At 31.6% G+C, this 15,301-nt stretch overlaps 1 pseudogene; it reads right to left on the bottom strand.

Moving 5' to 3' along the window:
• Positions 1-602: 602 nt before the first annotated feature.
• LOC145243200 (U2 spliceosomal RNA) lies at positions 603-751 on the bottom strand (annotated as a pseudogene).
• Between the last annotated feature and the right edge of the window lie 14,550 nt (positions 752-15,301).

Genomic DNA, 15,301 nt, shown 5'->3' with positions numbered 1-15,301 from the left:
GGAATTCTTAAAGATAAACTAAAATGACCGAAAAATGATCTGAAATGACATAAATAAATAAAAAGTAAATGACTTAGAATGATTTTAATGAAATTAAGGAATGACCTTAAGAATGACTTGAATGCTTAAAAAATAACTGGAATCCTTCAAAAACAACTTGAATGATCTGAAGAATGACTTGAATGGCTTTGAGACTGACTGGTTGTAAAGTTGGTGATAATTTTACATTAAATTAATACAGAAAAGTAATCCCCCACTTAATATCACAATAAGTACAGCATGTGGTAAGAACAGATACTACACTTTGAGGTATTTATTTGCTCCCCCGCTGAGCAAATTAGGCACAAGGCCGATTTTTAAAGTGAGGAGTGAAGGGGAAATGGGGACCAACTTCCCGGTGAGTAGGGGGAGCTGGATAGTGACAATTGGTATGAAGAGTTGCCCCTACATTGACCAAGGTCTTATATGTGGGGTTTCCCGCACATATGGTCTTTGCTTGCAGTATCTGCCGGAACAGATGGTATTTATTTGCTCCCCCACTGAGCAAATTAGGCACAAGGCCGTTTTTAATGTGAGGTAAAAACCAGCTCCCCTAAAAGTAGGCAAAAAGGGGCACTCTGGTTACCAAAAATAATAATTGTCCCAGTATAGAGGGTTTCCCCTCCATTGACTGGTACAAATTATCTTAAGTGCAGTATCTGCCGGAACAGATACTACACTTTGATCTTAGCCAAAAGGCCAAGAAAAGGGTATTTATTTGCTCCCCCACCGAGCAAATTAGGCACAAGGCCTATTTTTAATGTGAGGAGTGAAGGGGAAATAGGGACCAACTCCCCGGGGAGTAGGGGAGCTGGATAGTGACTATTGGTATGAAGGGTTGCCCGTACACTGACTAAGGTCTTATATGTGGCGTTGCCCCCACATATGGTCTTTGCTTGCAGTATCTGCCGGAGTAGATACACTTTGATCTTGGCCAAAAGGCCAAGAAAATCTTAAAAAGCTAAGAACAGCATGTATTGACGACAGATCTTTGATCTTAATCAAAAAGGCCAAGCACAAAAGTGTTACGCACAGACCGACCGACCGACGGAGTGACTTATAGAGTCGCTTGCACGCGAGTAAAAATACTTTAAAAAGAACGCTGTTAAGAATCAATTTGAATAAGCTATTTACTATTTTATCTCTACCTTGTCTGTCTGAGGAACGATTTTATTGTCATAGATTTGATACTGAATTGAAATTCCCTCAATATTGTATATAGATTATTATTTTAACTTCACATATTTTACTGCTGATGAGATTATATCTAAATAAACACGATATCGTCTCTGAAACGATCGTGCACTATTCCTGTTTTCTTTTCATTTGGTCTTAATTCCTTTAAAAATATAAATGGGCTTATATAAATTTATTTCCACTCGCATTTAATCTACTAAAACGTTAGAGAACTAAATCCTTCCAACTCAACAGATTTTATATATGCAGTATTCTGAACGACTGGGATGAAAGTCACATACTTATTTATAAGTAGTAGCTGTATATTTAATTATCTCTTTTTGACGCTTATCTCGGACAACCATTTAATTCTATATGATTATTGCCAACTCAAACAGAATTAAACAACGTAGAGGTTTTTACAACCTCATTTGATTATTACATTAATATAGACAAACCAAAACTTAATTTTCGACACAGTTTAACTTATTAAATCAACAGAAAATAATATCTAATATATATATTATAATATCTAATATATATATTATAATATCTAATATATATATATATATATATGATTGCAACGTCTTGTCAGACGAGTGCCACTCCCTCAGACATTTAAAATCCATGAGCATAAATGCCCGAGGGAGTATCTATACAAATATGATGTTACAGAGTCTTAGCTTTGTACGACAGCTAAGTCTCTCTTTCGGTTCAAAATGTTGAGATCCAGCAACAAGCAAGAGCAAGATAGTCAGCAACAAATTAAACTGCAGACCAGCTTAATGCGGGTAATGGTCTTCCGCTTTATGTTTTTTTTTAAATCAGAGATTTGCTTCTCCTAGAAAGGTTGCCTTCACCACGGCTTACGGGAGCCCTCTCCATCCCAATACACATATACACACACACGCAAATATACACGGTGCTAGTTGGCCGTTGACCCAGAAAAAGAGTTCATTCGCCCTTTGGAAGGTCTTGTTTTTAATCCTTCAGGGAGAGTAGCCGCCCTCCTCACCAAACCAGTCTGGTGGGGGAACCAGTTTAGTCGCCGGTGACCCGACCATGAGGCAGGTAGTACTTGGTTACATGGTACCAGTAGCACATGACATGACCTGACACACAACTACTGACAGTAGCACATGACATGACCTGACACACACACACACACACACACACACACACACACACACACACACACACACACACACACACACACACACACACACACATATATATATATGTATATATATATATATATATTCATAATTTACAATTATTAATCTTTATTCTAAACATTAATACAACTCTAGGATACATATACTTATTGAGCTTATATATCTACAGTACTATGAGCAATGTTCCTTTAAATATTAATACATTCAATTAAACTTTGCTCTTCTAAACTTCCGGTCTACCCCCTCTCTCTCTCTCTCTCTCTCTCTCTCTCTCTCTCTTCTATCGGTCTTAGGTATGCTTCTGTGCAGGTCTATGAAGTCTATCTTCCCAGGATTTACCTTGTCCCAATTTAAGAAGAGGTTATGAAGGGTTTTTGGAAGAATAAAAGACAATGCCTTTATATTTAATATTTTATTTTTTATATTTCAAGCGGTCTTCCCCTCTTCAACACAAAAATGTAGCAAAATAAATATGAATGAGTTTTTCGTTCAACGTCTTTCATATTTATTAAGCTACTTTTTTGTGATCCAGAGCAGAGCACCACTTGAAATATAACAAAATAAGATATTAAAATAAAAAAAAACAATAACTACTTTTTTATGTTTCCAAAACCTCACGCTACCTTGAATATATATATATATATATATATATATATATATATATATATATATATATATATATATATATATATATACAGGGTGTCCGTAAAGTTACTATACAGTCTTATTGTTTTGTTGTATTATATTTATATTAATAGTTAATATTTATTTTTTTACAGGTTTATTTAATCAAGCATCTTTTGTTACAAATAAATATTTTAATACAATATCTTACTGTACTGTTAATATATTACAGGGTGTCTGTATAGTAACTTGTAAGACTGTATAGTAACTTTACGGACACCCTGTATATTCGCTTTAAACAACGTATCTGGAGTCATGCGAGTTGGGAAACAAATAGAAATGATTATTGGAGGGGGAAGCAAAAAATCTGTTGATAAAACCCACTTAAGAGTAAATTCGTTAGAGATTATAAAGAAAACTATTAAAATCAACCTCGAGACGTCTTTCAGCTGATACATTATTAATAGAAAACATCAGCGGATACGATTAAATTAAAAAAAAAACAGAAAAAATTAGTAATTATCGGTTAAAAATAGATATTTTATTTCATTTTTTTCTTTTTATCAAACGTGGGCTATGGAAATGGAAGGATGAACAAAAACATGTCGCCAATATTAGGATATTAAAAGAATAATACATCCAAAACTCAGACAAATATTTGCGGAATGTAGGCAGATCATTCATATATATATATATATATATATATATATATATATATATATATAAATTCATATTAGTATGTACATAAATTATGAATATATATATATATATATATGTATACTGAGACATATATATTTAGACTAAGGCAATTTTTATGCGCAATAAAATCAGAAATATAGCAACAAGTATAATCTAACTTTTAATAAAAGTGTTAACTACTATTTAAACTAAACGCTTTTATGAAAGAAACACATCTTTATTATTTTATAAAAGGAACTTTGTCTGTGTCTGTCTGCCTGTGAATTATTTTCCTATGCACTCTAAAACGTCTAGGTCGATTTTCATAAAATTTCACACAAGGAACTTTATATGTCTGGCAGTTTGTTTTTTTAGATAAGTTTTCTATCTGAAATAATCCGGTGAAAGAAAGAACATGCGATTTTAACAGAAATTAACACCATACATAGTCTAATATAACAACACGTTTAATTGAGAAGCATTATTATTACACAAACCGAACGGCTCGACATATAAAATCAACAACAGGTTCATTGATATGACAGGTGCGTGTTCGAAATGAATGTTTCTTTTTAAAGAACAATTGGAATATGATACTTTACATTTTGCAATTTAAACTTTAATTCAAGCCATTATATATAAAAAATAATTTTATAAAATCAACAGTAGGTTCTCTACAGTGCAATGTAAACTAGAATGTATTGTGAGCCAATTCACTGCAAGAGAGATGTGAAGCTTAATCCCGGTGCACCGCGAAAGGTTCCCAACTAGAGTAAGCAATCAATCGATTTAATTGAAGAATGGGCGATTTCACCGATTTCGATTAAAATAACAATATAGAAGTGTGAAATATTCGTTGATAATCATTAAATCCCGGGCAACGTCGGGTCACCATGCAGGTATAAAATAACTGTCTTGTTCAGATGTTCGCGAATGTTTCGTGAATTATCGCTAGCAAGATTGATTATTTTTAATGAAAAGTGCGTTTATTTTTTCGGTGTTTTTAATAGAATTCAATAATTATATAATTATTCTTCAAAAGATTAACTTTAGCGATAATTGATGTTTTTTTACTCCTTTGTTTATAGATGTTGGTTATATTTCTGATTGTATTATGCACACAATTGCTTCAGTAATTAAAGTTATGTGAATATATAAAGTAACACACTCTTGCTCGCGAAAATCCGCTCGAATGTTACTGTGTTATCTAGGTTCATACGCATACATGGAAAAACTTTTAACAAATAACGTTGTAAAAGATAATAAATAAATGTATATTTGCGCATGCATATACATAACACGTTTAACCAACTTACGCCTGCCAAGTTCTAATTTGCTTTTCAATTTTGACTTCTTACCAGCTATTTTATCGGATTGAGACAAAATCGAATTTGTTCCACAGGCTTGAGTCCCCTATATATAAAGTTTCAAGTCTTTAAATTGTTAATTAACATAGGAGTTTAGTAGAAACCGTTGCTACAGACGGGCAAGGCGACTTACATTATATATATATATATATATATATATATATATATATATATATATATATATATATATATATATATAAGAGCAAATAGTTAATAAAATATGTTAAAAAACATTTTGAAAATGAGTTAAAGTGGATAGTTCTTAATCTGCGGAGTTTCGAAGAAACACTTTCCTTCTCATCAGACGGTAGGAATTAGCAAAATGTGGGATCGGATTTTGCATAAAAAAGTATTTGATGAAACTGCAAGTAAGTCACTTGATAAAAAGTGAAGCAGAGGGAATATAGTGAAGAAAAGGGTGATTTCACGTGAATTGATAGTCAGGTGAAAGGTAAGGTATCCAATGACGGTAACATCCAAAAATGTAAATCCAAGAAAGTTAATTTAATTTTCCATTCGCACAAGTAAAATCCAACGAAATCGTGTAATTGGAACATGATCCAAAATAATCCAAAAGGCCGAAATCCGTGGAATAATTATATATATATATATATATATATATATATATATATATATATATATATATATAATAGTAAAGTAATTAGTTAAGGGAATGTTACGTTGTCTCTCTCTCTCTCCCTCTCTCGTGTGTGTACTATTTGTATACAAAAATACACTTAATACTACACTGCTAACGAACGTCTTAGTCTCTCTTTTTGTATACGTGAAAAAAAAAAGATGACAAAAATGTAAAAAGGAGTTTTATAAATGAAAACGTTACAATCTAAGCAGACGATCTCTAAATGAAATAATGTCGTACACGGCTGAAATTGTGTTTTATTGAGTCTTTCTTCTTCTAATAGTCGTCTGAAGGAAAAATTTAGCAAATCAAATTACAAAACTATATATCTATACAATTATAAAACTCAGATCAGCTTGCTTACTTGGGCGTTTAAACCGTTCATCCCGTTTGTGACTTTTGATTTAAAGAAGTTCGTCTGCTTACCTATGTCATTACTGCCCTGTCTTAAGTCCGATGTTCAAAGCCACTGCTGCTATTCACAGCATACGCAAGGTCAACAATATGTTTTTGTTTTAACTTATTTTAACGTGCTTTCCTTACAGATAAATGTAATTTAACTCTGTTGAGTTGAAAAAAACTGATTTAAATATAAGCATACAATATATAACTATAATCATATTTCTAACCATATTTACTACTTTTAGTAGCGCTCCTGTGTATTCTGACGATTTTTTCAGGCCTTACTTAAAAATATGTTCAAGTATGAGGAGAGGTAGAAAATTAATTTTAGTAGTGCTTTAATAGGGCCTCCTTAATTTAATTAGTGCTTGCAGTAGTGCTCTGGAGGCTCTCTGTGTTTTATTTTTTTTTCACTTATTACTTTAAAAAATGTTTCCTCAAGACAATGAAAAACAATATAATCTCAAAACCACTTTTTATTTGGAACATTTTTCGTCTTACTCATTAAAGGCCCCACAGACAAACTAGTTTATTTTAATCCTTACAAATTTTTCGGTAACAATACATTATTATCCATTTCTCAGAGTAATTTTCACGTATATATAAATGTGTACGCAAATAGGTTATACACCCAGTACTTGTAAAATCTATAATACCCTTGAGCAAGGATGCCAATGATTCCACTGGTCAGTATCAAAAATGGGAGGCTTATTTATACAGTCCAGATATTCTGAGAAGTCCCCACACACCGTTCCTTGGGGTCTCATCCATCATGGCCCGGCCGAATTTGATGGTTGTGCAAAACTATGTTGGGGGGTATTGGAAAGAAAAAAGGGGATTACAAACACTAAGAATAAATAAATAATTGTATCTTTTGTGCTGGCTATTCAAACTGAAGGGGTACTTACTGTCATCAAAAATCAATGGGCTGCCATAAAAAAGTGTGTGTTTTCTTTACATTTGGTTTTGACAATGTTTCTCTTCAGTTCCCAAGAGTGGATAAAAGACGGACAATTATGGCCGCAATGTCCATTCAAATCACGGAGAGACCAACGATGCTGAACATTTGACGTTCTCTTTCTTGGAGTTATCGGAGCGCGGGATGGGCTGGGGAGAATTGTTTTCATTTCAGATATATTTCTTCTTCTTCTTCTTCTTCTTCTTCTTCTTCTTCTTCTTCTTCTTCTTCTTCTTCCTCTTTTTTTTCTTAGCTTTTTCCCCTATTCTTTATTGTATGATAAAAGCTGTTTTGTCGCTTCGTCTTTTTTTTCAGCTTCTTTTCTATTTCTTCTGATAGATTTCCTCTTCGTATTTGTCACGTTCTCCCTTTTTATCTTCTTTTATTCGTCCTTTTCTTCTTGTACTTCTTTTTCTTCTTCTTTTCTTTTACTTCTACTTATTTTTCTTTTTATTGCTAGTAGTCTTGTATCCACCTACCTCCTCCCTCTATTCCCCCTTCCTCCTTTTTCTTATTCTTTTCTTTTATTTTTCATTCTCTTCTTTATTACTTCTTGTTTTGTCTCCCCATTCTTCCTCCCTCTATTTCACACTCTCCTCCTCCTCCTCCTTCTTCTTCTTCTTCTTTTTCTTCTTCTTCTTCTTGTCTTGTCTCCCCATCCCTCCTCCCTCTATTCCCCTCCTCCTCCTTCTTCTTCTAATTCTTCTTCTTTTTCTTCTTCTTCTCATTCTCTTCTTCTTTATTACTTCTTGTCTTGTCTCACCATTCCTCCTGCCTCTATTTCCCCCTCCTCCTCCTCCTCCTCCTCCACCTTCTTCTTCTTCTTCTTCTTCTTCTCATTCCCTTTTTCTTTATTACTTCTTGTCTTGTCTCCCCATTCCTCCTCCCTCTATTTCTCCTCCTCCTCCTCCTTCTTCTTCTTCTTCTTCTTGACTTGTCTCCCCATTCCTCCTCCCTCATTCCTCCTTCTTCTTCTTCTTCTTCTTCTTCTTCTTCTTCTTCTTCTTCTTCTTCTTCTTCTTTATACCATTTAGCCCTGATGGGCCTCGTAGCTGAAGCAGAGCAAGAAGAAAGCGAACATATGATATCCTGCTTTCCTTCAATTTTTTCTATGATCATCTTCTGTTGGGAGGCTGGCCGAAAATGAAAGTCTTAAGTAAAGAAACCAAAACAAAAAACAAACAAACAAAAAGACAAAAAAGAAAACTAAAGCCAGAACCAAAAACAAACAAATCGATCTGATTTTTAGGATCACCGACTCCTATATAACGGTCATTTATAGTCTAAATTGTTTGGCGCAGTAAACTCAGTTTCACTTGAAAAATCCTCATGTTTTCTTCCTAAAAAGAAAATCCTGAATATAAAACACTTGTTTTCGTAGTCTCAACAACATAACCATACACACGTACACATCCACGGTTGAATGTTCTCATAACAAACATTGGCCATTAGCAAAAGGATATACGTAATACATTAAGTTAGAAATAGCATTATTATTAGCAATACTTTATACGTAATATATTATGGTAGTAATAGCATTACTATTTGCACTAGTTTATACGTAACATATTACGTTAGCAATAACATTATTATTAGCAATAGTGTATACGTAATATATTACGTTAGCAATAGCATTATTATTAGCAATAGTTTATACGTAATATATTACGTTAGCAATAGCATTATTATTAGCAATAGTTTATACATAATATATTACTTTAGCAATAGCATTATTATTAGCAATAGTTTATACGTAATATATTACGTTAGCAATAGCATTATTATTAGCAATAGTGTATACGTAATATATTACGTTAGCAATAGCATTATTATTAGCAATAGTTTATACGTAATATATTACGTTAGCAATAACATTATTATTAGCAATAGTGTATACGTAATATATTACGTTAGCAATAGCATTATTATTAGCAATAGTTTATACGTAATATATTACGTTAGCAATAGCATTATTATTAGCAATAGTTTATACATAATATATTACGTTAGCAATAGCATTATTATTAGCAATAGTTTATACGTAATATATTACGTTAGCAATAGCATTATTATTAGCAATAGTTTATACGTAATATATTACGTTAGCAATAGCATTATTATTAGCAATAGTTTATACGTAATATATTACGTTAGCAATAGCATTATTATTAGCAATAGTTTATACATAATATATTACTTTAGCAATAGCATTATTATTAGCAATAGTTTATACATAATATATTACGTTAGCAATAACATTATTATTAGCAATAGTTTATACGTAATATATTACGTTAGCAATAGCATTATTATTAGCAATAGTTTATACATAATATATTACGTTAGCAATAGCATTATTATTAGCAATAGTTTATACGTAATATATTACGTTAGCAATAGCATTATTATTAGCAATAGTTTATACGTAATATATTACGTTAGCAATAACATTATTATTAGCAATAGTTTATACATAATATATTACGTTAGCAATAACATTATTATTAGCAATAGTTTATACATAATATATTACGTTAGCAATAACATTATTATTAGCAATAGTTTATACGTAATATATTACGTTAGCAATAACATTATTATTAGCAATAGTTTATACGTAATATATTACGTTAGCAATAACATTATTATTAGCAATAGTTTATACATAATATATTACGTTAGCAATAACATTATTATTAGCAATAGTTTATACGTAATATATTACGTTAGCAATAGCATTATTATTAGCAATAGTTTATACATAATATATTACGTTAGCAATAGCATTATTATTAGCAATAGTTTATACGTAATATATTACGTTAGCAATAGCATTATTATTAGCAATAGTTTATACATAATATATTACGTTAGCAATAGCATTATTATTAGCAATAGTTTATACGTAATATATTACGTTAGCAATAGCATTATTATTAGCAATAGTTTATACGTAATATATTACGTTAGCAATAGCATTATTATTAGCAATAGTTTATACGTAATATATTACGTTAGCAATAGCATTATTATTAGCAATAGTTTATACGTAATATATTACGTTAGCAATAGCATTATTATTAGCAATAGTTTATACGTAATATATTACGTTAGCAATAGCATTATTATTAGCAATAGTTTATACATAATATATTACTTTAGCAATAGCATTATTATTAGCAATAGTTTATACGGAATATATTACGTTAGCAATAGCATTATTATTAGCAATAGTTTATACGTAATATATTACGTTAGCAATAGCATTATTATTAGCAATAGTTTATACATAATATATTACGTTAGCAATAGCATTATTATTAGCAATAGTTTATACGTAATATATTACGTTAGCAATAGCATTATTATTAGCAATAGTTTATACATAATATATTACTTTAGCAATAGCATTATTATTAGCAATAGTTTATACGGAATATATTACGTTAGCAATAGCATTATTATTAGCAATAGTTTATACGTAATATATTACGTTAGCAATAGCATTATTATTAGCAATAGTTTATACATAATATATTACGTTAGCAATAGCATTATTATTAGCAATAGTTTATACGTAATATATTACGTTAGCAATAGCATTATTATTAGCAATAGTTTATACGTAATATATTACGTTAGCAATAGCATTATTATTAGCAATAGTTTATACATAATATATTACTTTAGCAATAGCATTATTATTAGCAATAGTTTATACGGAATATATTACGTTAGCAATAGCATTATTATTAGCAATAGTTTATACGTAATATATTACGTTAGCAATAGCATTATTATTAGCAATAGTTTATACATAATATATTACGTTAGCAATAGCATTATTATTAGCAATAGTTTATACGTAATATATTACGTTAGCAATAGCATTATTATTAGCAATAGTTTATACGTAATATATTACGTTAGCAATAGCATTATTATTAGCAATAGTTTATACATAATATATTACTTTAGCAATAGCATTATTATTAGCAATAGTTTATACGGAATATATTACGTTAGCAATAGCATTATTATTAGCAATAGTTTATACGTAATATATTACGTTAGCAATAGCATTATTATTAGCAATAGTTTATACATAATATATTACGTTAGCAATAGCATTATTATTAGCAATAGTTTATACGTAATATATTACGTTAGCAATAGCATTATTATTAGCAATAGTTTATACGTAATATATTACGTTAGCAATAGCATTATTATTAGCAATAGTTTATACGTAATATATTACGTTAGCAATAGCATTATTATTAGCAATAGTTTATACGTAATATATTACGTTAGCAATAGCATTATTATTAGCAATAGTTTATACATAATATATTACTTTAGCAATAGCATTATTATTAGCAATAGTTTATACGGAATATATTACGTTAGCAATAGCATTATTATTAGCAATAGTTTATACGTAATATATTACGTTAGCAATAGCATTATTATTAGCAATAGTTTATACGTAATATATTACGTTAGCAATAGCATTATTATTAGCAATAGTTTATACATAATATATTACTTTAGCAATAGCATTATTATTAGCAATAGTTTATACGGAATATATTACGTTAGCAATAGCATTATTATTAGCAATAGTTTATACGGAATATATTACGTTAGCAATAACATTATTATTAGCAATAGTTTATACGAATATATTACGTTAGCAATAGTATTATTAGTAGCACTAGTTCATACGGAATATATTACGTTAGCAATAGCATTATTATTAGCACTCGTAATATATTACGTTAGCAATAACATTATTATTAGTAACAGGTTATATGCAATATTTTACGTATAGATTACAGTAGAACCCCGGGATACGGCATTAGAAATTAGTAACAACATGCAGTACAGTATATAATACATATGCATATAACCGAAATAACGTTATAAATAACTCCGTAAGGCGGGGCAAATACCGCAACCGGGGACCAGAAAAAACATTGTATCCCATACCGTAATCTGAAATAACCGTATCCTACGGCCACCGTATCCCGTGGTTACACTGTATTTCCAATTATAAAAAACAAAGACATAGCCTCATTTTAACATTATAGATAACTTTATTGAAATTTATTCGTTAATAAGTTAATAAAATGGAATAAAAAAGAGAAAATGTAAGGAATGTAATAAGTCAATAAGTACGGACGAAGATAAAAAGTTATAAAGTTCTGCTTGAGGAAAAAATTATACAAGTGTAACGTAGATAGATGTTGAAGGAAGGGTCCAGCAGTAGCCATGATGAATTAGGTATCTTCTTGGCAAAGTCGAATCCAGAGCCAAGGGCCCAGCGATTGGGGTGTATTGTTACGCCCCAAAGTGAGAAATTTGAGGTTGGTTCGAGCCACGTGAAGTTGTTGTCGGTACCGTGTCCTGACCAACAAAAATAGAAAGTAAGCCGCGCGTTAACCCTTTTTATTAACTTCAATTGCGTGCTCAGCTTGGCATCTGATTAGGTAAGCCAGGAAGCAAATTGAATATTTACAACGAGTTTATAAACCAATCACAAACTTAAAAGCGTAAACCGCGCGCTACCGTTGTATTCGTCTGTAATCTTTACTGCTGTTACATGATCCTCACAGTGTTGCATCACTCATTTAGCATTTATCCTCAAGTGGCTTTTGGCTCTGGTAAGTAATGACACCTTAGTAAAGAAAGAAAAGGCCCATACCTGAAGAAGTGTTGCGTTGTTGAATGAATATATAATTTTATAGCTTTCACTTTTCAAATGCTCGCTAAAATCGTATATACACCTGACAATTCTTTTGTCCTTATTCTCAAAATCGACACAGAGACGAATTTATCAACATAGAATTTCTCTTTACAATTAAGCTTTTTGTCAACCGTCAAAGAGAGAAAGGTGTTAGTTCTAGGCGTTGGTTTGTGGGTGGCAGCGTCGGCTGAGAAACGGTCAATCACCCTCGATTGATGTCTTTCCTTTCTTTTGTTGTTTATATTCTATTTCATACAAACGTCATCCACATTAAGCAATTCATAACCTCCCGACCTGGAATACAAACATTTCCTTGTTCTCGGTGACAATTACAATTCCGGTCCTATTACGGGACGCAAAAATGTAGATCAAAAACCAATCTGGAATGTGCGTGTGTGCACACCTCTGCTTTCATCCGCACCGCCACGGCTCCAGCAGTCGACATGTTATGAAAATGACAACTAAGATGGAGAAACAAAATATATATAAAAAACAAATGTAGCTAAACATACCACATTTGTTTTGGAATGTTTTTTGTTTTTAGTTCAGAATTAACAATTTGTAATCTTTTAATTATTTGGATTTCTAGACTCATCTTGATTTTATTATTACAACGCTTCGGCCGATGTAACCTCCGCTTTTCTTAGTTAAGTGATTGCTACGAACTATAAAAAAAACAAGTGGTTCTAATTCTTTACACAGTTTTTTCTCTCTCTTTCTGGAATTCACTTTCTTCGTCACTTCCAAAAGCAAGGAAGTTTTCACAGAAACGTGTGAAAATAAAATATTTTCCACCAAAAGAAAAATCGTTATAAACCCCAAAAAATGACACGCACATCTAAACGCAATAAGCTAATGTCAACTTATAAATTCCTATAAGATATGCTCAACAACATCGGTTTCTCTAGAATTCTTAAGCCGTTCATCAAACCGGAGCACATCAGAACATCTTCTGAAACATCTAACTATTTTCCTAGCGGAGAAGGAGCCGAAAAGACTCCATGACTTGCATACGAGCCTTCTTTATCTCATACACACATTTACATATACTAACCGGTCGAATAGAAACGAATTGCTATTCACAGCTATACATGCATTAACAAGAAAAAGGTAAACCAACACTCATACACAATGCCACCCTGCTAAATACGCACATACATATCTTACTTATGTACACATATTACTCATACTATTAAAATATTGACGTACATAATCCTAAGCTTTGTGACACAACTTCTTTACACACTACCTCTTAGTATGAATCAGTTAAAGTAACTTTTATATTCTTATCTCTTATATAAAATGTTATCTTTTATAAAATTTGCTTTTTCTCCATTTTTCTCCATATGCTTGCACGCTCGTTTACATCCTCAATTTTATCCCTTCGATAAAATATTTTTTTTTACACAATTACTGTGGTTTCTTATTATAATCAACACCCGAAAATGACTGCTACTAAGGTCACATCTTATGGATCGCCTGAGGTACATCTACCGACCACTACCGACGTTCTCAGCTACTTTTCCTCACAAGTAGACTGAAACGTTCTAAGGTGTTCGAGTATGCACGAGTCACGTGTAAACATTTCATATCGTTCACTATATCTATTGTATGTTGGTTTATATTGGAGGAGATGATATATTAAAACGTGTCATGTGTTATCTAGTGGATGTAAGATATTGTTCTTTTAACAGACAGATAATAAACGTATAAATCGTATGTATGTTGTTTAGCCAGGAGGACATGATATTGACGTGTAAACTGAGTCATATTGTATCAGGCTTATCGCACGGGATATTTTTACAGTTCATGTGTAAGAAGAATAATGCATGCTTCATACATTTTTTCTTGAAGAGTTCTTCTGTCTTTCGGTTGCTCCGTGACGAACCATGAAGCGATCAGCACCATCTAATTGAGAAGTCTGTTCTTATGTGTGAAACCATAAAACAACTCTTTATATTTTTATAATATAAACTTATTACAGTTGTCTCAAATGGTTTTCACAGGATCTGCAGTTTGTCTACATTTTCTATTCTTACAGTTCGCTCCCTAGCTGTCTGTCCACCCCTGTCTAGACGTCTGTCCACTCTGGTGGTCAATCCTCAACTCCCTCAATCTCTCCAAAACTAACTACATCACGTGTTCTCTTATGTAAACCTAATTACGTGTCTCAGACCAACCTAATGTCCACAACTAGTTATTTTTTATTCAAAACCCCAAAATAATGTTTACATATATTTTCTATTTTCACATTCCTTTTGCGATTCACACGTCAATCATTTCTTCCCCAATTTAATTGTTTATTCTTCTAATCATAATAACTGATCCAGCGATCATCCGTCGCTCAAATCAATTAATAAGAATACAATAACAATAATAATAATGTTTTGACCCTTGACCCGACTTGCTACAGTTAACAGATACTTCGCTATGATCACAGCATAAAGGGTCATAACATTACACTACTTTGCTCGGGTACCACTACCCTCTACA

The sequence above is a fragment of the Euprymna scolopes genome, chromosome 21, assembly GCF_053919585.1.
Source record: "Euprymna scolopes isolate OS-2025 chromosome 21, ASM5391958v1, whole genome shotgun sequence".
Classification (NCBI taxonomy): domain Eukaryota; kingdom Metazoa; phylum Mollusca; class Cephalopoda; order Sepiida; family Sepiolidae; genus Euprymna; species Euprymna scolopes.
This window is presented reverse-complemented; position numbering and strand designations above follow the sequence as displayed.